The 23,391-nt window shown below is 45.9% G+C and overlaps 1 protein-coding gene and 1 pseudogene across 1 annotated transcript in view; one reads left to right on the top strand and one right to left on the bottom strand.

The window, feature by feature from the left end:
• Positions 1 to 23,391, bottom strand: part of cntn1b (contactin 1b) — a 1,027,096-nt gene that overhangs the window by 735,821 nt on the left and 267,884 nt on the right. The window lies entirely within an intron of this gene.
• LOC139226017 (U2 spliceosomal RNA) lies at positions 20,581 to 20,813 on the top strand (annotated as a pseudogene).

The following is a 23,391-nucleotide window of genomic DNA, read 5'->3' on the forward strand; positions in this document are numbered from 1 at the left end:
TATTGGCTGAGGCATAGAATATAAGAGCAGGGAGGTTATGCTTAAATTATATAATACTTTGGTTAGGCCACAGCTGGAGTACTGCATGCAGTTCTGATCACCGTATTATAGGAAGGACGTGATTGCACTAGAGAGGGTGCAGAGGAGATTCACTAGGATGCTGCCTGGAATGGAGAATCTTAGTTATGAGGACAGATTGGATAGGCTGGGTTTGTTCTCATTGGAACAGAGCTTGAGAGGAGACCTCATTGAGGTGTACAAAATATTGAGGGGCCTGGACATAGTGGATAGTAAGGGTCTATTTCCATTGGTGGAGGGGTCTATTATGAGGGAGCATAATTTTATGGTGGTTGGTGGAAGGTTTAGAGGGGATTTGAGGAGGGGCTTCTTTACGTAGAGGGTTGTGGGGATCTGGAACTCGCTGCCTGGATGCAGAAACCCTCACCACTTTTAAGAGATGGTTGGATGGGCACTTAAAGTGCCGTAACCTGCAGGGTTACAGACCTAGAGCTGGTAATTGGGATTAGACTGGATGACCTTTTGTTGGCCAGCGCAGAAATAATGGTAAGTACTGCAGGGAATCGAATACGGCCAGGGTGTTCTGCTGGACTAGTTTCGATCTCCTGGAAGGTCGGAGAGGAATTTTCCCAGATTTTTTTCCCCCTAAATTGGCCTGGGTTTTTAACTGTTTTTTGTCTCTCTAAGGAGATCACATGGCTCCAGTTGGGATGGAGTGTAGAATGTTTCAGTGTAAGGGGTGTCGCAGTTTTGTGAAGCGGACTGATTGGGTTGGGTGCTCTTTGCCTTTCTGGCATTGTTCATAGGTTTATATGTAACCTTTAGGGCTGCTGACCAAGGGCCGTGCGGCTCTTTGTCGGCCGGCGTGGACATGATGGGCCGAAATGGCCTCCTTCAGCACTGTAAATTTCTATGTTTCTTCTATGAATGAAAATCATTGAATCTTTTGGCACAGAAGGAGGCCTTTCAGCCCATCGTGCCTATACTGGCTCTATGAAGGAATATCCAATTAACATTATAACATAAGAAATAGGAGCAGGAGTAGGCCATTCGGCCCCTCGAGCCTGCTCCGCCATTCAATAAGATCATGGCTGATCTGATCCTGGCCTCAGCTTCACTTCCCTGCCCGCTCCCCATAATCCTTCACTCCCTTATCGCTCAAAAATCTGTCTATCTCCGCCTTAAATATATTCAAAGACCCAGCCTCCATAGCTATCTGGGGCAGAGAATGCCATAGATTTACAACCCTCAGAGAAGAAATTTCTCACCTGCTCTTTCCCCTTTACCCTGCAAATGTTTCCTTTTTAAGAGTCACACAAAGTTACGACTGACATGAATCTTAACTGAGACTGTTCAGCTAGACACAGTTGGGCTGACTCTGTGCTCATAAAGGGGCGCGATGCTGGGAGAGAGTGCATTGTGGGAAATTGCAGGGGTACAGCCAAGACCTGGCACCCAATAACTTTAACAGACAGAAAACCAGAGGCACACGTTCCAAAGATCCTCGCAATGCATTCTCTGCGATCGCGGCAGCACCAAATTAGCCTTAGTGTGTCATAAATAAAAACCCAAAAGGTTTTCCCACATTACAACAGTGACGACACTCCAAAAGTACTTCATTGGCTGTAAAGCGCTTTGAGACGTCCGGTGGTCATGAAAGGCGCTGCATAAATCCAAGTCTTTCTTTTCTTTTTTTTAAAGCGATAATAAGGATGGCATTGGATCCTAACAAGGGTGAAGGATCTCAGTCACGTGACCATGTCATTCAGCGACATCATCAAACTCTTGGTTCTCTCCTAAAGACTGTTCCACCCTGCAAATTCAGTAGACATTGAATGTGTCCAACAATGTAACCCAGGAGGCTAACTCTGTGTGCAGCTCGACAGGATACAGTCAATAGTAACGCTGTTTAGAGAGTGCCATCTTTTGCCAAGTCTAAAACCAGGTAAGGGGCAGAGCAGAGTTCGGGCAGGGCACCGAGATCTGAGATTTGCTCTGTTCACAATGAAAATTCATCAAGGACTATAATAACCACACAAGTTCATGTCTGTATATTGCAGGAGTGACAGAACTAGGTGGGAAAAACTGACTTTTATTGCAAAAGGAAACTTTTTAGGGGATTTTACATTTTAAAAACTGTCCATAGCTCCCACGCAAAAACTGGGTCAAAACAGGCAATCTGGCACATCTAAAACAGAAAAAATCCAGTCAGTAACAGTGGGGTGATTCATCAGTGGTGACCGCATGCTAAGTGATGAACATCTACAACTGTAGCTCAGTATTTAGGGCTGACATCACGAGAACAAGAGGCAAAATTAAATCCAACTTACAGCAGAGATGCCAACGAACAAATTTACATAGCGCCTTTCATGATCTCAGGATGTCCTAAAGCACTTTACAGCCAAAAAAATACCATTAAAGTATAGTCACTATTGTAATGTAGGAAACGTGGCAGCTAATTTGCGCACAGCAAGATCCCACAAACAGCAATGAAATATTGACCAGATAATCATATTTTGGTGATGTTCATTGAGGGATAAGCATTGGTCAGGACTCCGGGCAGCATCCCCCTGCTCTTTTTCGAATGGTGCGGTGAAATCTTTTGGATCCACCTGAGAGGGCAGACTCGGTTTAACATCTGATACAAGACACGTACTGTGATCCGAAATAACTAGGACATCCTGACTGACACAATCAATGATGTATTCTTAGCAAAATAATAATTCCAATTCAATATAAAAATTACGAATACATATCATACTTCAGGCGTTTGAAATAAAATTGTCACAGGCAACCAATTAACCGCAAACAGTGGCAGTTTGCCTGTTGCATTCTCAGGTGCACAAGCAAGAGCACAACTAAGCCCTCCGTACAACTTGTCAATTTTTATTTTGTGTGGATTGCACAATGCTAGTCAGGCAACTTAAATCAGCTTAGCAACCAAAACTGGGCATCATGGGAAAGAGGGCCTTTGTGTATGTGTGTGGGGGACGAAGGGGTGAAAAAGAAGAAGAAAAGCATGATAAATAGGATTGTACACAGACCCAATAACTCCAATTCTCCTTCCAGCAGCTGTTTGCAGAATCCAAGGTTCAGATTATTTGGCCAAACTCTCCTCTTATCAACAGTGCGTGACATGGTAACTGAAAACTGGGGACGTCGTTCATGTGGCATAAAGAGGGAAGACTGAATCAGAAGTTGAAGTCCACCCTCCAATGGAGCGGATAACACATTTATTTAAATTAAAATCAAATGTTGTATCAGTTGAAGTGGAAAAATTTGCAGGGCAGTGGGGAAAGAGCAGGGGAGTGGGACTCAATTGGACAGCTCGTTCCAAGACCTGGCACAGCCACAATGGGCCGAATGGCCTCCTTCTGTGCTTTTCGATTCTATGATTCTATCGGTGACTCCTACCTTGAATGCATTTGTCCCAAAATAAAATTGGGAGAGGGGGAAGGGCACAATAACTTTCACAAGGGAATTGGATAAATACTTGGAAAGGAAACATTTGCAGGACAGTGAGGAAAGAGTGGAGTGGTGGGGCTAATTAGGTAGCTCTTTCAAAGAGCCAGTATGGTACGATCGGCCAAATGGCCTCCTTTTGTGTAGTATAATTCTGAAAGAGAGATTCTGGATCTAAACTGTCCAACTTGATGCTTACGGTCTCCTGGATGAAATTGGATGCAGCTATATCTGGTCTCTTGGAATATTTACATTTGCTATGCAAGAATAACAACTTGCATTTATATAACGCCTTTAATGTAGTAAAACATCCCAAGGCACTTCACGGGAGCTTTATCAAACAAAATTTGACACCGAGCCACATAAAGTGATATTAAGACAGATCACCAAAAGCTTGGACAAAGAGGTAGGTTTTAAAGAGCGTCTTAAAGGAAAAGAGAAGTAGAGAGAGGCGGAGAGATTTAGGGAGGTAATTCTAGAGCTGAGGGCAAGACAGCTGAAGGCACAGCCAATGATGGAGCATTTAAAAGCAGGGATGCACAAGAGGCCAGAATTGGAGGAGCGCAGATAATTCGGAGGCTTGTAGGGTTGGAGAAGGCTAGAGTTAGGGAGGAGCGAGGTCATGGAGGGATTTAAAATTGAGACATTGTCAACGGGACTTGGTGCAAGTTAAGAAACAGGCAGTAGAGTTTTGGAATGAACACAAGTTTATGGAAGATGGAAGATAGAAGGCCAGCCAGGAGTGCATTGGAATGGTCAAGTCTAGAGGTAACAAAGGCATGGATGAGAGTTTCAGCAGCAGATGAGCTGAGGCAGAGGCAGAGGTGGGAGATGTTACGAGGGTGAAAGTAGACCGTCTTGATGATGCAGCAGATGTGTGGTCGGATGCAGTATCACAGGGTCAAATACGACACTAAGGCTGCGAGCGGTCAGGTTCATCCTCAGACAGTTGTCAGGGAAAGGGATGGAGTCGGTAGCTAGGGAACGGAGTTTGTGCCGGGGACCTAAGACAATGGCTTTGGTCTTCCCAACATATAGCTGGAGGAAATGACAATTCACCCAATACTGGATGTCAGACAGGCAGTGTCACAAATCAAATACACACCGTGGCTCCGGACACACCCATCTTTAACAGGCAAACATGCAGATATAGGAATCAATATGCCTGCAGACAATGAAGGCGGTGATTCCCCAGTCCTTGCATATGCCAATTTCCCACACCTTATTTCAGATTTCACCACCTTATGCAGGCCTCAGATACTAAAACCCCAACATGCTCTTAATGGGTCCTTTATTGGTAGCTTTCCAGCAGCTAGGCTGTAGGAACTCCTAGTAATTCATTTCATTACAACAGTGATTACACCTTTAAAAGTATATAATTGGCTGTAAAGCACTTTGGGACATCTGAGGCCGTGTAATACGCTACATAGTGCAAGTTCTTTCTTTAACAGGGGCAAATTACAAGCTCGGACAGATCCTTTATATCAAGCAGTTCAAACTATTTTCAATTTGCTTTAATCTTATTCGTGCAACAGGCAGAGTACAAGTCTTTCTTCTTAGTATCAGTGCTATGGTGTCACTCATCAGATCACTGTGCAGCTCTTGGTGAAAGATCTGATGCCAGCTCACTTCACAGCCCCTGCGAACAGTTTGAACTTGATGCCCTGATCCTGGCTGTAATTCCAGGTGTCAGACATGGCAAAATGATCCCCAATTTCATGAGGTTTATCACAAAATCTTAGCAGCACTTCAAGCATTGGTTAAACAAGACACTGCCATGACAACACAGACGGTGCCATTTGCAGAAGTTACCTCACTTGAAAAAAGACAATTACTTGTATTTGCAACTCAAAATTAGCTTGTGAGCCACAACACAAAACTGGGTCCTTTTATTCTGCCTGGGACTGAGCACAGTCTGGTTTTAGGGTTCATCGTTTTTTCCTACATCCCACCTGCTCGGCAGTGCCTCGATATCCTTTTCCTTTGCCATGTCCAAGGTCAGCAATTTCCCTCTGCAGACACATATCCTCCAGCACAATATATACAAAGGCTACAAACTTGCAGCGGACATGGTGTGAATCTCAGACAGCAGAGGAAGACTCGTCACAGAATGTCCATTCTTTCACCACCTTAGCTTTCACACATTATCTCCTCTGAAACGCCAGCCAATGTGAACACAAAACACTTCTCAAATAATTTCATTCAGCCAAGGTTGCATGGAACAGAAAGCCTATTGCTCCCTGCATGTCCAGGTGCAGCATCCCTCAGCTAAAACCCTCGACACAGAGATACTAGGCTGCAGGAGGAGGGACCTTGCAATGAGCGTGCCATAACCCTACCGTTGTACCTGCTGCCGGCAGCTTGGGTACTGTGCAGAGCCCAATAAATCCACCACAAATAGCCCGTGTAAAGGGTGTTTTCCGATCCGCGAGTACACTGCTAATGTGATTGGAATGTGTGAACAGCTCGTTGACATTCAGAGCACCATTCTGCCGATTGCATAGCATAAAACGGAAGAGTGTTCCGGGCACAGATTACAGGCTTTAGTCAAGGTGGAGGAAGAACTGGCGGAATTCTCTCATTCTCGCTCACAAAAAGCTCGGTGGCATTATTGGGCGCTTCACCTCAAAAATCTCCTCCGAAGCATTATGGAAATTAGAATTGGCATTTTTTGGGTCAATAAATCATTAATATTTAAACCTGAAGAAGAAAAATGCTGCAAAAGTACTGCTGAAAAATGCATGGTCAGTCACACCAGAACACGACTGAATATGAAACAGATTGCTACACTTTACCTATAAGTAATAATGACATACGGAAGAAAAGATAAAAGCGAAGATTTTTCACTTGCAGTACGGTCGACTGCTGCTAACTTTTCCCTGCAAGAATTCCTCTGCACCGTATTTGCCACATACATGTTCAGATGTCAGATTGGAAATGCACTCTCTGCATCTCACGGAGGGATACCTCGCCCCAAGCACAGTCACGCCATGCACAATGTGGGTCATACACCCAGGAGCTGGGACCACTGCCCAGTTAATGCAGATGGTTCTTGGGGCTTTCCACACCGGGCTCAATGAGACCGGCTACCTGGGGAGCTCAGCCAAACCTGCACCGGGCTGCTTTGAAGGGGTGGGGATGCTAAAACAGACAGCAATGGATTTAAAACATTGTGCCGGCTAAATAAAGCGCTCAGTGATAGATATTTGTGAGATTGGCATTTGCTGTGTTATCAGTTAAGAATCGTGTGTGGTTTTGATTCAATCACTGCGTGACAGTGAAGTATATTGTCCTTCGGTACTGAGATGGAAATTGCATTGCATTCAGCACACGGGTACCAAGCTTTGCATTAAATCTGAAACATGCCCCTCCTTTCATTATTAAGCCAGATAAGTAAGGCCCTGTGGGATGACCATCTCCGTGTGATCGCAGGCTATGGTCACATCACCTGCAGGACCAGTGACAGAGAAGCAGCATTTTTATAAAACACAGATTTTTACAAAAATGATCAGACTTCGCATTCTTGCACATGGTGAGGGAGTCGATATTGCATCACATTTCACCGCATCATGAAAACCCTGCCTCAGCAACACTTCATTTCCCGAGCTCCAAAAGGCTGCAATCTCGTGAAATTTGCTTCAGAGAAAATACAGATTAAACCTACCTGCCGGTGCCTCTGGTCGTCCCTTGGGCTGTGTGCGGCTCTTCAACAAACAAACAAAAAATCCACTATTTACAAGCAAATATGACAGCGGGAAATCTTCTGCTGTGCTGCAGGGCGAATGTATTCGTGCTGCAGCCGACAGATAATGTCCCAGACCAGCAAGCTGGGTCTGAACTGCCTTCTGCAAACCCTGCAGCCAGCGTTGGTGAGCAGGGTAGGACGATACGCTGCTGTCAAATCAGACCTCCGGGACGCGCCGCGCTCTAACATTGATCTTTCTTTGAAGGAACTATTTCCCAATTAAAGCCACGCTGCCCTGCGCGCAGATACCCCGGCCCCTCTCCCGCATCACTTTTTGCAATATGAACAGTCTCCCAGCCAATGAGTCCCTGTTCCCGGGGCAGGAGGCTCCCAATCCAAGGAGCACAATGCATAATTCATGCACTTTCTCGGTTAACCTTGGCTGGGGCAGTGTAATGGTCGATTGATCACTCATTTACTAAAACAACGTTGGTGGGGTGGGGAGGGAAATCAGTAATGAGGTTTTATTACATCAAACAGTGCAGTAATCAAAACGCAAGGATCTAAGATTCTTCCCCTGCAGCGTTTTCATTTTACATCATCTGCAGACGCCACTCAAACTGCAGCCTGGCTCTCAAGTTTTTTTTGCATTTGCCTAACCCTGTGGGAGTTGCCCCATCCATTATCGGTACCGTGCAGTGTGCAGTGTTAGGGGGAGGCCCTCTGACAGCCATCGATTAGGCTTAAACTGCTGATCAGAAATAGCATGTTGCAAGTCTTAATGTCCAAACAGCATCTGCTCAAAGATCTGCTAAAAGTGCACGATTATAAATTTTTTTAAAACATACACAGCGTGGTTCAGCTGGCAAGGCTTCCACATCTGTCACATTGTTTAGCCCGCTGTATTGGTGATGCACACCTCACGCCCTTTCCATTCCCAATACTGTCGCCAATCTCCCACCCCGAAGCAGGGGCTGCCCTCGCTCTGATTCGCTTCAAATTTAGGTCAGTGCATTCCACCATTTGAAGGAAAGTGTAGTGGACAAAGCAGACACATATTTGCGGCAAAAAAGGCTCCGGCATTAAATCTGCAGAATACCCACTGCCCAGTCCACACATGGCCCAATGTGCTAGATCACCAGGAGGCTGACAACTGGTACTGGACTGATAGCATCGCTTCAACAAGAGACTGCTCAGTCCAGTCACAATATAGTGCGGGCAAAGTTACAAGTTACCATAACTCTGACTAGCCCAAAGCAAAATCTGGAAATCGTACAGCACAAAGGAGGCTATTGGGCCCATCGAGCCTGTGCTATGGGATGAATGAGCGATCCAATCAGTCCCACGCCCCTGCACTTTCCCCACAGCCCTGCAAAGATAGGGCACTCCTTTAAAAGATTGTAGTATTTTGTGCAATTAAGTTTTTTTTAAATGCTATTTGATCAACTGTTATTACCTGTCGTCTAGAAATTGGTGCTGGCACTACTGGCAGACCAACACTGACTAAGATCATTTCAAATACACCTATCGAACGGCTGTGGATGCTGGGACAATTGGAGCTTTTAAGACTGAGATCGATAGATTTTTGTTAGATAAGGGATGTGCAGTAAAAACAGGTAAATGGAGCTGAGGTATAGATCAGTCAATTGAATGACAAAGCAAGCTGGAGGGGCTGACTGGCCTACTCAGTGTCAGCTGTGGCTCAGTGGGTGGCACTCTCGCCTCTGAGTCAGAAGGTTGTGGGTTCCCCGATATAATGCTACAAAATTTGCTGATGACACTGTTAGTATTCAACCTCCTTCCTTCAATGGTTCACAACAGGTTTCCAGTACGCACGAGATACTTAATAGTGTAGTATACGGAACAGACTTCACTGGTATACAGCAGTGATAGGCCTTAACGCATAGAGAGAGCAGCTTGTCGGTTTCCGTATCTTTCGAGCTGTCTGAAGAACTATTGAAAACCATGCTCCGTTATACACCATATTTTGCCTATATCAAAGATACTTGTCACAGATAAGACCTCATGACTTATCTATTCTCAAATCCTTTTGAAGATAGTTTATTCATGTAAATGGTTACAGTTGTTTACTCCAAAGCTATGTCCCTTAACAAGACATCTTAATCTAACAGTTTCCAACATCTTTGAAGGGCAGGCTTTATTAACTGTTATCTTTCTGAGCTATAGCTAATGGGTCATTCTACCTATGTTTATTACCCTAGCCCCCAAAATTACACTTTAATCACTCATGGCTGACATAATTACTGTCACTTATTTCTTTACACAAGCACGTTTCGTATCAGAAGACAAGCTATCCATTCCTCTCGCGAAGCCATCCTGTCTATCTTGTAAAGTCTGTTGCTCAAAGATACAAAGAAGTTTGACTGTTAACCCTTAATTCCCCAAGATGTCCAGCATACAACTCTGTAGGATGTCCAATCGACACCAAGCTGTGTGGTCAGGTGTCCAACGTTGAGGAGACAAAAAATATTCAGATAGGCTTGGAGAAATTTGTTACATGGGCAAAGCAGCAGAAAATGCAGTTTAATGTGGAGAACTGTAGGGTCATGCATAGAGGTACTCAGAACAAGGGCTGTGTGTGTACAATGAGTGTGTTTCCAGTGCCAGTAAAAGAGGAGTAAAGGGTGTTACTGTCAATTGCTCACAGACAATACAGTCAATGGAAGGTTGCTTTTAACAAGGCAGATCAGATCTTAGACTTCATCTCTAGGGCATTTGAGGCTAGATTATCAAGAGGCAATGGGAGGAAAATCTCATTACAAATCTCTGCAATGTGAGGCCTCATTTCGAGTACTGTGTAAAGCTTTTGCAAACGTATCTTCCAAAAAGATGTGGATGTTCTGGAGAAGATAGAGCTATTCTGTGACTTGAAACTCTAAATTGTAAGGATTGACTGCAGAAACTGGAAAATGAAGACCAAGAGGTGACAGGATTCAAGTCTTTAAAGTAATGAAAGGAATGCATGATACATCACAAGCAGGTTTTTTTGAGTTCCATTATGGCTGTGAGACTAGAGGACAGAGATACAGGATATTTGAAGCTAGAGATTCATTTTTTCTGCTCAGAGAGTGATTGATGTTTGGCATGCACATCCATCAGACTCAGCCCTTACTCAGTCACTTAGCTCCTTCAAAAATAAAATCAATGATTATCTCTTTTGGATTGAGGGTGCTAAGGGTAGACTTAGGTTTAGGTGTTTAATTGGTTAAGGGACTGTTTAACATTAGTCAGTAGCTGGCAAGAATATGAGGACGCAGCTCATTGCTTTGGTTTACCAGAACTTTTATCTCAATCATCTTCCTCAGTGATTTTAAATGGAGTTGGTTACAGGCCATGAGAATTAAAGCTGTGATTGATACATGGAAGAGAATAGGTTCAACATGTTGAACCGCCTGCTTCATTTCTAAACGATTGACTCAAATATTATATTCATCAAACAAAATCACAACCAGTAACTAACTGAACACTGTATACACTTCAAATATTATTTAACAGGTCGGAAAATCCATGTTTGGAGCCCTTTTTAAATCCCACTTCTTTGACCAAGCTTTTGGCCACCCCACCTAATCCTTCTTTGGCTTGGTATCCATTTTCCTCAAGCCTCACGGGATGTTTTTCTGCATTAAAGGCAAGATGTTGTTGTGCAATTGTGTTCTATTTTACATTCGATCCTTAGTTTGCTCAATTTTACGCTGATATTACATAACATTTGATGGTATAACACTCTTGATTGTTGAGAATTCAATAGCCTCTGGTTCAATGAACGCCACCACAGGAAAAACACTAGCATGCTCGAATAATGGTAAGTGTAGTCCCTTGTATTGGTTTAAACAGTGGGTGCATTTTCATTTCCATCCAACATACCCATCATTTGCAAGCTCTAAATTCAAAGATGTCAGCCGTGGCTCAGTGGTAGCATCTTTGCGTCAGAAGGTCCTGGGTTCAAATTCCACTCTAGGCAAATCATCCAGGCCGACACTTCAGTGCAGTGCAGAGGGAGTGCTGCACTATCGGATGTGCCATCTTTTGGATGGGATGTTAAATCGAGGCCCCGTCTGCCCTCTCAGGTGGACGCAAACGATCTCACGACACTATTCGAAGATGAAGGGGCCTTCTCCTGGAATAATGGCCAATATTTATTTCTCAACCAACAAAAATTAAACTGATTTCTGAAACTTTAGCATCCGTAAATTGGCTGCTGCATTTCCTACATTATAACAGTGGAATCAATTTATTCGATTTTTGATGAAGAATTGCAACATTGTTAATTGAATCCAGTCAATTCTCAATGTGTGGATAAGAGAGTGGAACACTTCCTGGAACTCCTGGTATTTGCATGTTAACCCCACAATGGAGGTCATGGCCGTATAACGAAGTTTCACCTACAAGTTGCCGTGAGCTCTCGCCCACCGACCCCCTAGTAGTTCGGCATTCGCCTTCCTCCCACTGGCAATGCCCGGGACTTCCCCCGGCCGCTGGCCCCACTCAACGGCAGAGTCTCTGTCGAGCACGTGGTGTGCACAATGGCTGTGGCCACTTTGACCTCTCTGACCTCTTCTTCCACAAAGTGGACCTCTGACCATCCCAATGTCTGCCCTCAGCCTGGCCTCAGTTTTCTCACCACCTCACCGAAGGGCGCTGCTCAGCGCCGAGCTTATGGCTCGCATTCCACCATAGGCAACTAGGCCCATTCAGCAGTGCCTTGTCTCCAGTCATCTTGGACCCCCTTGCCACTGGACCAAGACCTTGCTCTGCTAACATCATCATCATCATAGGCAGTCCCTCGAAATCGAGGAACACTTGCTTACACTCAAAGTGAGTTCTTAGGTGACTGAACAGTCCAATACGGGAACCACAGTCTCTTGTCACAGATGGGACAGACCATCGTTGAAGGAAAGGGTGGGAGTCTGGTTTGCTGCACGCTCCTTACACTGCCTGCACTTGTTTTCTGCATGCTCTTGGCGACGAGACTTGAGGTGCTCAGCACCCTCCCGGATACTCTTCCTGCACTTAAGGCAGTCTTGGGCCAAGGACTCCCAGGTGTCAGTGGGGATGTTGCATTTTATCAAGGAGGCTTTGAGGGTGAAACATTCCTCTGCCCACCTGGGGTTTGCTTGCCGTGTAGGAGTTTCGAGTAGAGCGCTTGCTTTGGGAGTCTTGTGTCTGCCATGCGAACAATGTGGCCCGCCCAATGGAGCTGGTCGAGTGTGGTCAGTGCTTCGATGCTGGGGTTGTTGGCCTGATCGAGGACACTAACGTTGGTGCGTCTATCCTCCCAGGGGATTTGCAGGATCTTGCGGAGACATCGTTGGTAATCCTGACCAACGGATCCACCACAGGCCCAATCCACATCCGGACTGGGGTCAAGCAGGGTTGCGACATCGTGCCAACCAACTTCTCAATCTTCCTCGCTGCAATGATCCACCTCACACTCAACAAGCTCCCCGCTGGAGTGGAACTAAACTACAGAACCAGTGGGAACCTGTTCAACCTTCGTCGTCTCCAGGCCAGATCCAAGACCGTCACATCCTCTGTCGAGCTACATTACGTGGACGACGCTTGCGTCTGCGGACATTCAGAGGCTGAACTCCAAGCCATAGTCAACATCTTCACTGAGAACACGAAAGCTCTGCTAAGCCCTTGTGGTAGCCATTGTGCAATGACCACCTCACGTTAAAAGAACTCAGGCACAGGCATCCTTCAAAATGAAGTTTGGGACCTGGAACGTCATGATGATGCTGAGTAGTTCAGCCATACCGACCAGGACATTTCCATCCATAGTCTCTACCAAATTAGCTGAACTCAAGCAGGGTGGCAATAGGGTGCTACAACTGGTGTTAGCACAGTGGGATAGGCACGGGAAGGAAAAATAAATAATTGACCAGGACTCCTGTTCCTGATTGCTCGCCAGCAACCCTGCTTGGTACTGCATACTCAGCTGATTAAGAATTCTGGGGGCCTTGGGCACCAAGAACATTCAGGACTTCAGGACTTCCCTCACATTCCTAGCCCCCCTTACCCCACCCCCTCTAACTCCAATCCATTAAAACACAAATGTGTAATAAAATGTATAGAGATAGGCCTGTAGAATGTTTACACACTGCATTTACATAGGAACAAGAGTAGGCCATTTAGCCCCTTGAGCCTGTTCCACCATTCAATGAAATCATTGAATGATATTACCCTGATCCATATAGCCGCCTTTGCCCCTTACCCCTTAAAACTTTTGGCTAACAAAAATCTATCAATCTCTGGGCTAAAATGAATAATTGACCTCGCATCAACTGCCGTTTGCAGAAGAGAGTTCCAAACTTCTACCACCCTTTGCATATAGAAATATTTCTTAACTTCACTCCTGAAAGATCTGGCTCTAATTTTTAGGCTAGATCCCTCTAGTCCTAGACTCCCCAAACAGCAGAAGTACTTTCTCTCTATCTCCCGTATCTGTTCCCCCTAATACCTTGAAAACTTCGATAAAATCACCTTACTCTTCTAAATTCCAGGGAATATGACCCTAGTTTGTGTAATCTCTCCACGTAATTTAACCCTTGGAGTCCAGGTGTCATCCTGGTAAATCTGTGCTGCACTCTCTCCAAGTTCAACGTATTCTTCCTAAGTGTGGTGCCCAGAACTGAACACAGTACTCCAGCTGTGGTCTAAATAGGGTTTTGTATTAATAATAATGAATCACAATATACTACGCTGAAACAAAACATATATACACAGGGTTTTTAGAAGGTGCCCCTGGGTATGGGCTCCATAGCCTTGTGCGTTTATCCACCTCTGAATGCAACTGTGCATATGCCAGTTGAGGACAGGATTGGGCTCAGTTGTGAAGCTCCCTGCAGTTGAACAGCCCAGTGACAGTCACATATAATTGAGCTCCACTTGGTCAAGGTGACAGAAGGCAACTGAAATTCGAAGCCACAACCCACACCTCTGGGATCGCACATCGAACCCTACCACAGCAAGGGATGCCACCCTCAGAGGAGAAGTGGCATAAAAGGCAGGAAAATCGAGAGGAAAAGAGTGATTCGCTGTCTTATCCAGATAGCAATCGTCCATTCATGACAACAGATGGCTGGCACTGCGTGGAATCTAAATCTTGGCATTGGCCTTTGGTGCCGCACCTATTTCTGTCAATCGGATACTGCAGCAGGCTCAATGATTGTTACTGAAACACCAGGTTTTAAGCTGCGGTTTTACAATGCACTGGTCAGACCAGACTTAGAATATTGGGTTCAGTTTTGATCATCATGCCACAAAAAGAAAAAAAGAGATAAACTGGCATCGAGCAGGGTACAGAAATGAGAAAGTAGACGGATCCCAAGTGTAATGGTGAACAGCTGTGCGGAAAAAATGAGAGAAGCTTAAGCCCACAGTAGAGGGCCCATCGTGTTGTCTAAAATATTAAATGGTGTAGCATGACGGTAAAACCAGATTATTATTTCAAAGTAAATTGGAAAGGTAGAGCCAGGGGACAGAAATGAAATTTAATATAAAATAAACAGATAATACAAAAGACATCTTTACTCAAAGTGTTTCGAGATTTATCCCCGAGCAAAGTAATTAAGGCAAAAAGACTGGGACATTCAAAATACAATTAGAAGGCAGGATGGGGAGTTAATGTAGCAGAGGGATGAGCTTTGACAGGCCAAATGACCTTTGTTCATCCCTGTATTTTCGTACTGCAACTGCTGATGATCCATCTTCTGGAATCACTCCAACAATTTCACAGTAATCGTTCAGTTCAATGACTGAGCTCTTGCTGCAACAGAATCTGAGCTCACTCATGGGCTCATTCACAACACGCTTGTGAAGAACTTGTTGCCGGTTTAGGAGAACAGGTTGCTGCTCAATTATCAATAACTTACTTCTCCTTTTCTTACTTTTCCTTTTGTGTTTTTTTTCTCTCTCTCTTAACCCAATCTTTCTTTCCTTCTCTTTATTTCTCTTTTTGTCTCAGCTGTGTCTCACACTCGCCTCTGGGTCAGAAGGTTGTGGGTTCAAGCCCCACTCCAGGGACTTGAACTCAAAACTCGAGGCTGACACTCTAGTGCAGTGCTGAGGGAGTGCTGCACTATCGGAGACCTTAAACCGAGGCCCCGTCTGCCCTCTCAGGTGGACATAAAAGATCCCATGGCACTATTCGAAGAAGAGCAGGGGAGTTCTCCCCGGTATCCTGGCCAATAGTTATTCCTCAATCAACATTACAAAAAACAGATTATCTGATCATGATCACATGCTGTTTGTGGGAGCTTGCTTGTGCGCAAATTGGCTGCCACGTTTCCCACATTATAACAGTGACTACACTCCAAAAAGTACTTCATTGGCTGTAAAACGCTTTGAGACGTCCGGTGGTCGTGAAAGGTGCTATATAAATCCAAGTCTTTTTTCTCTTTCTCTAAATGATTTGTTACTAGATTCTCCCACTATAATTGTCTCTCCTTCTAAGTCCTTCCTGTGTTTATTTACCAATCCTTAAATCTCATTGGTTAAGGAGATATCCTGTTGTTTGAGCTGTTCATTCAGGTCCCAGATGTCCCGTTGCCCTCACTACAACATTATCAGCTCGCACTTTCAGCAATTTTATGAGCCATAATATTTTGAGCTAATGGGTGCAGGGGCCATTAGATGCCCTGCTACACCAAATTCTGGTCTATTGCAGTATGGCTTCCTGGTTCCATACTCCACTCCCTGTGCGAGGGGGCAGATAGAAGCTATTTCCAAGGCCTCCACAAACATGGCGTACACCCCAACAGCTAGAGTGCCCTGAGGTGGCTTGTGTTCTGATCGGTCACCTCTCCTTCCCTCCATACTGGAACGAGCCCGGCGATCACTTCACACCCACCCATCGCAGCACTTCCACATTGCAGCCGTCGCTTCCACTCCAGCCACACTGTACACCTCAACCACCAGTCCTGGCCTACTCCAGCCACACTGTACACCTCAACCACCAGTCCTGGCCCACTCCAGCCACACTGTACACCTCAACCACCAGTCCTGGCCTACTCCAGCCACACTGTACACCTCAACCACCAGTCCTGGCCCACTCCAGCCACACTGTACACCTCAACCACCAGTCCTGGCCTACTCCAGCCACACTGTACACCTCAACCACTAGTCCTGGCCCACTCCAGCCACACTGTACACCTCAACCATCAGTCCTGGCCCACTCCAGCCACACTGTACACCTCAACCACCAATCCTGGCCCACTCCAGCCACACTGTACACCTCAACCACCAGTCCTGGCCCACTCCAGCCACACTGTACACCTCAACCATCAGTCCTGGCCTACTCCAGCCACACTGTACACCTCAACCACCAGTCCTGGCCCACTCCAGCCACACTGTACACCTCAACCACCAGTCCTGGCCCAAAAGGAAAGAAGAAAAGAAAGGGACAGAGAAAGAGAAGCAAAGAACAGAGAAGAGGAAAGGATACAATCAGTACGGGAGGCCTCGAAACATCAACATACAAAAGGCAGAGGCAGATAAGAGGGCCACCATATCTGACTGTATATCCGACCATATATCTGACCACCAGCGCTGCCTCCGCAAGATCCTGCAAATCCATTGGCTGGACAGACGCACCAACGTCAGTGTTCTCGCCCAGGCCAACATCCCCAGCATCGAAGCATTGACCACACTCGATCAGCTCCGTTGGGCGGGCCACATTGTCCGCATGCCCGACACGAGACTCCCAAAGCAAGCGCTCTACTTGGAGCTTCGACACGGCAAGCGAGCCTCAGGTAGGCAAAGGAAGCACTACGAGGACACCCTCAAAGCCTCATTAATAAAATGCAACATCCCCACTGACTCCTGGGAATCCCTGACCCACGACTGGCCAAAGTGGAGGAAGAGTATCCGGGAGGGCGCTGAGCATCTCGAGTCCCATCGCCGAGAACAAGCGCAGACAGTGGAAGGAGGATGCGTCAACCCAGGCTCCCCGACCACCCTTCAACCACTGTCTGCCCCACCTGTGACAGAGACTGTAGGTCTTGCATTGGACTCCTCAGTCACCTGAGCACTCACTTTTAGAGTAGAAGCAAGTCATCCTTGACTCCAAGGGACTGCCTATGATGATAATGATATCTGATTGACCATATGCAAAGCCAAGGAGAGCCATGAGTAAGATATTATAAAGTCTTGCAAATCGTTCACACTTCCTGTACCTATCACACTTACTTCCTCTGTCATTTTCCCTGTCACACTTCATTCGTTTGACAAAGCAGAATTTGACATATTCAGACACTATAAATCAGTTGTCCTGATAACAGCTTATGCGTTACCAGCCGTAACAGCCCGTTATCAAACAGTGTAAACTCCAATTCAATGCAACAATGCCGTGGGAGATCAGCTCATCATTCAGTAATTCCTGTGACTCCCAGCAATAATGTGATTGCTTCTTATTCCAGAAACATATGAAGTGTAGTTTAAAGTAACCTTGTTTCATCATACAACAGGTTCAGTCATAGGGAGCTCAATACATCAGGTATATCCAGTTCTCGTGCAATATAGATCCTCAGTAAGTAATCAATTTGACAATGTCTGGCTTTTTACACTTTGAGGGCATGCTGTCAATGAGAATCATACCGTGGGTCGAAGCAATGATAAGCTCCTCATACTCTAAACTACAACCAGTTCAGAGTGAGACTCAACCCAGCCAACTTCATTCTTTCCAATCCAATGGGACTGCAGTTCTTTGCTCTGAATTCCTTGCACTTGATATTGTGCTGCTGCTATATCCGCCAGGTGCAGATCTCAAGTACATAATCTATGTATCCCATGCAGTACTGAGGGAGTGCTCTACTGTCGATGGTGCCATTCTTCACCCAAGCCTGCCTGTTCCGATGGATGTTAAGATCCCATAGTGCTAGACTGGATAAAAAAAACAGGCAGTTACATCCTAATCAAGATTACAGCCTCAACATGCAAGACCAAAAACAGATTCACTGGCCAGTCAGCTCATTGCTATCTGTGACATCTTGCTGTGTACAAATTGGTTGCCCGATTTGCCATTATAAGAGAAGGTACAGCACCTAAGTAGGATCGACTGTGTAGTACTTTAAGACGTTGCTGAGAAATGGCAACATCTTAAAGCACTACACAATGCTGTATAATTGCAAGCTTTTCTTTCTTCAGAATCAAGTATTTCTTACACACATTGACTCAGTCACCAGAACCTATCGAGCATCACAATAACTGCAGCCGTTGTTGCCAAAGTGCAACAGCATCTCGTGGCACGGAAGTGAAATATTAACCTTTTTTGAATGTGGCAGTCCAAAGGACGATAAATTCTGTAATAACAGTGCAGATCACATTTCTGCTCCCAGCCCTTGCTTTGGTGGATATCCTGATAGTCTTACGCTTTCACAAGCATTCACCTATGTCTCATTATTGGACCCTCACAGGACCAACAGGGAGTCCTGTCAGGTTTAGCTTGACGCATGACATCAAATGAAACACCTCACAACTCAACGGCGACATCAGCAACATAAGGAGTGCCTTAGGCTATGCTTATGGACCCAGACATAATACCACCAGAAAAAACCTCACTGTGAAAACAGTGGGACAGCAGTAGGAAATAACACAAGATGCTACTTGTTCACAATGGCATCCCCAACACCAGCATCTCATCACCTTGCAATGCTAGATTAGTTGGTGAACTGAGGTCGCTTGATGATTTCAAGAGATGCTATTAGCACAGAATGAAAATAACCGGTTTTAAAGGACCTGATATTATGTGTTATGGTCTTTGCAGTGGGACCAATGTAACGTGACGAAGGTTAAAGCTAGTTCAAAACGAACAAACAGTAAATGGGAGGTCACGGTTGGTTAGTCTCTGCACACTGTCCATTCAAACAACTGAGCCTTCAGCTGTCAAGCCCAAAATACAACAAACCTCAAGTAACATTTTCATCTTCACTCTCATTTTTGCTTTCATATCCATCGACAAAATATTACTGTAGCCTAAATGGAACACACAGATGAAAGCATATCCTGACCTGTTATTATCTGTGAAATGTTCCGAGAGAAAATTGAAGCATCACATTAATTTGAGAAAAACACAATAAAAGGGCTTTTGGCTAAATCTGCAGTATTTGATCACGTCAGCCAAAGCAGAAGTTGATGTTTTTTTTAAAAAGAAAACGGTTATTAATCTGTCTTATTTGTCAATGCCCGCTGCCTTATTTATCAATGTACACCACTCTCCTTCAATTCTTGTCAAAACTATTTGACATATTAAATTACAAGAATGATTTCTGATACAGAACACGTCCTTTCCAGTAAATATGGGAACTGAGTGATCACTCAGACTCACTGGCCATTTTGTGCTGCACTAATTTCCTAAGCAGTTCAGTATTTGGAGCCCGAAAGCTTGACCAAATGGATGGAAAACATCTGACTTATGACTTTCACCCTCCCCTTAAATTTTGACGAAGAGCTTACTACGGGGTTTGCTTATGCTTTATGGTCGCATGACTGTCATCTCGAACAAGATCATTGGTTGGGGAGCGGGAGGAGGGGCGACAAGGCAGGAGTGAAGTGTCATTGGTCGGGGAGCGGGGGGGGGGGAACACACACACACACACACACACAAGGCATGAGTGGAGTATCATCGGTCGGGGAGCCGGGGGGGGGGGGGGGAGGGGAGACACACACACACACACACACACAAGGCAGGAGTGAAGTATCATTGGTCGGGGAGCCGGGGGGGGGGGGGGGGAGGGGAGACACACACACACACACAAGGCAGGAGTGAAGTATCATTGGTCGGGGAGCCGGGGGGGGGGGGGGGGAGGGGAGACACACACACACACACAAGGCATGAGTGGAGTATCATTGGTCGGGGAGCCGGGGACACACACACACACACACACACACACACACAAGGCAGGAGTGAAGTATCATTGGTCGGGGAGCGGGAGGGGGGGGCACACACACACACACACACACACAAGGCATGAGTGGAGTATCATCGGTCGGGGAGCCGGGGGGGGGGGGAGGAGGGGAGACACACACACACACACACACACAAGGCAGGAGTGAAGTATCATTGGTCGGGGAGCCGGGGGGGACACACACACACACACACACACACACACACACAAGGCAGGAGTGGAGTATCATCGGTCGGGGAGCCGGGGGGGGGGGAGGAGGGGAGACACACACACACACACACACACAAGGCAGGAGTGGAGTATCATCGGTCGGGGAGCGGGAGGGGGGTGCAAGACAGGAGTGGAGTATCATCGGTGAGGGAGGGGCAAACACAATTACAGTAACATTGACCAGAAGGTTGAAGAAAGCCGAGCGGAGGCTCCTGCGAAATCCAATTTGGTAGTAGAGGACTAAATCAGGGGGCGGGCCCCCAGTCACATATGTAAGCAGTCCATTCTTGGCCTTTTGGCTAAGATCATGCGTAACTGACCTGACCAGCCACCATGACCTCCGGGTGGTTTCTCCCTGGTCAGGAAGGTATATGCTTGCTTTTTTGGAAACAGGAGGTGGGTGGGGTGGCTTGACCCATCCACCTCCACGGAGGTGTGTGGGGTGGCTTGACCCATCCACCTCCATGGCACGAACCTGGTATTGCAGTACTTCCAGGAACGGTGCAGTGGCTCTAGGCCTTTTGGCTAAGAGCATTGGCGCAGAGTGATCCTTGGCATGTGCAAGGTGACCTCTGGCGTTTGTGATTTGACAAAGAATTGGAACGATTGGCTACGAATTTAATAAAAATAAAAAAAAATAAAAAAAAATGTAAGCAGTCCATTGCCTGATTCAGACAGTTACCAGGAACGCCTGAAAAATGCACCAACCCAATCCGGGTTGCAAAGGCACTGCGGATCGGTGGGCAATGGCCAAGAGATTATAGGAATAGGAGGAGGCCAGTCAGCCCTTCGAGCCTGGTGCGCCATCCTAATCTGTACTTTAACTCCATCTACCCATCTTGATTCCATAATCCTTAACATCCTTGCCTCATAAAAATCTATCAATCTGAGTTTTGACATTTTCAATTGACCCTCAGCCCCAACAGCTTTTTGGGGGAGTGTGTTCCAGATTTCCACTACTCTTTGTGTGAAAAAGTTCTTCCTGACATCAGCCCTGAACAGCCTAGTTCTAATTTTAAGGTTCTTCTTCTCTGCTTAGGCAGTCCCTCGGAGTCAAGGATGACTTGCTTCCACATTAATACGAGTTCTCAGGTGACTGATGAATCCAATGCGGGACCTACAGTCTCTGACACAGGTGGGGCAGACGGTGGTTGGAGGGACGGGTGGGTGGGGTGTTTGGGTTGCCATGCGCTCCTTCCGCTGTTTGCGCTTGGCTTTCGCTTGCTCCCGGCGAAGAGACTCATGGTGCTCAACGCCCTCCCGGATGCTTCTCCTCCACTTTGAGCAGTCTTGAGCCAGGGATTCCCAGGTGTCGGTGGGGATGTTGCACTTTTTCCAAGGAGGCTTTGAAGATTGTCCTTGAAGCATTTCCTCTGCCCACCTGGGGCTCGCTTGCTGTGAGCTCTGAGTAGAGTGCTTGTTTTGGGAGACTAGCATCGAGCATGCGGATAATGTGGCCTGTCCATCGGAGCTGATCGCGCGTAGTCAATGCTTTGATGCTGGGGATGTTGGCCTGAGCGAGAAAACTGATGTTGGTGTGCCTATCCTGCCAATGGATCTGCAGGATTTTGCAGAGGCAACGTTGATGGTACTTCTCCAGTGCTTTGAGGTGCCTGCTGTACATAGTCCATGTCTCTGAAGCATATAGGAGGGGGGGATCACTATTGCCCTGTAGACCATGAGCTTGGTGCCAGGTTTGAGGTCCTGATCTTCAAACACACTCTTCCTCAGGCGACCAAAGGCTACACTGGCACACTGAAGGTGGTATTGGACTTAGTCATCGATGTCTGCCCTTGTTGACCGTAGGCTCCTGAGGTATGGAAAATGGTCCACATTATCCAAAGGCCACTTCATGAATTTTGATAATCAGGAGGCAGTAATGTTTGGCCGGGGCAAGTTGGTAGAGGATCTTTGTCTTACGGATGTTTAGTGCAAGGCCCATACTGTCATATGCTTCAGTGAAGGTATTGATAATGGTTTGGAGTTCGACCTCCGAGTGTGCACAAATGCAAGCGTTGTTTGCATACTGTAGTTCAATGACAGAGGATTGGGACTCAAAGTTTCTGCCCCCTTGTTCTGGACCACCCCACAAGAGGAAATAGTTTTGCTCTATTTACCCCATCAACTTCTTTCATCATCTTATCTAACAAGAGGTACAGAGGAGATTTACGAGGATGTTGCCTGAACTGGAACATTTTAGCTATGAGGAAAAATTAGAGAGGTTGGGACTGTTTTCTTTGGAACAGAAGAGGCTGAGGGGAGACCTTATTGAGATGCATAAAATTATGAGGGGCCTAAATAGCCTGGATAGGATGGACCGATTTCCCTTAGCAGAGCAGTGTACAACCAGGGTGCATAGTTTTAAAGTAATTGGTAGGAGGTTTTGAGGGGAAATTTCTTCACCCAGAGGATGGTGGGGGTCTGGAACTCACTGCCTGAAAGGGTGGTAGAGGCAGAAACCCTCACCACATTTAAAAAGTACTTGGATGTGTACTTGAAGTGCCGTAACCTACAGGGCCACAGACCAAGAGCTGGAAAGTGGGATTACGCTGGATAGCTCTTTGTCAGCTGGTGCGGACACGATGGGCCGAAATGGCCTCCTTCCGTGCTGTAAATTTCTATGATTCTATGATCTTAAACTCCAAATTTAGATCACCCCTCAATCTTCTATACAAGAGAATACAAGCATAGTCTATGCAACCTGCCCTCATAATTTAATGCCCTCCACGTACACTTTGACCTATCCCCTTTTAAGATGCTGGTGGACCTGCTGTGCATCTCCAGCTATTTCTATTATTATCCCTTGCATCTGATTTTCTTCACCATCAGGAGGTTGAGTTCCGACTTAAAAATATTTTTTCTGTGAGAATGCAAATTGTGCTTAATACGGAGAAGGAAAGGCAAAAGCAATTATCGCTTGTGGTTGACAGATTTTTTTTCTACTTTGAATTTCTCTCTCTCTCATTACAATTAAAATTTTAAACATTAATATGTTAAAATTACTCTAGGCAATGTATGCAAACCCTAAATGCGATTGTAGGACCTTCTTTTGTCTTCAATTTTAATCTTGTATTTTAAATGGGTTAACAA

The sequence above is a fragment of the Pristiophorus japonicus genome, chromosome 15 (assembly GCF_044704955.1).
Source record: "Pristiophorus japonicus isolate sPriJap1 chromosome 15, sPriJap1.hap1, whole genome shotgun sequence".
NCBI lineage: Eukaryota > Metazoa > Chordata > Chondrichthyes > Pristiophoridae > Pristiophorus > Pristiophorus japonicus.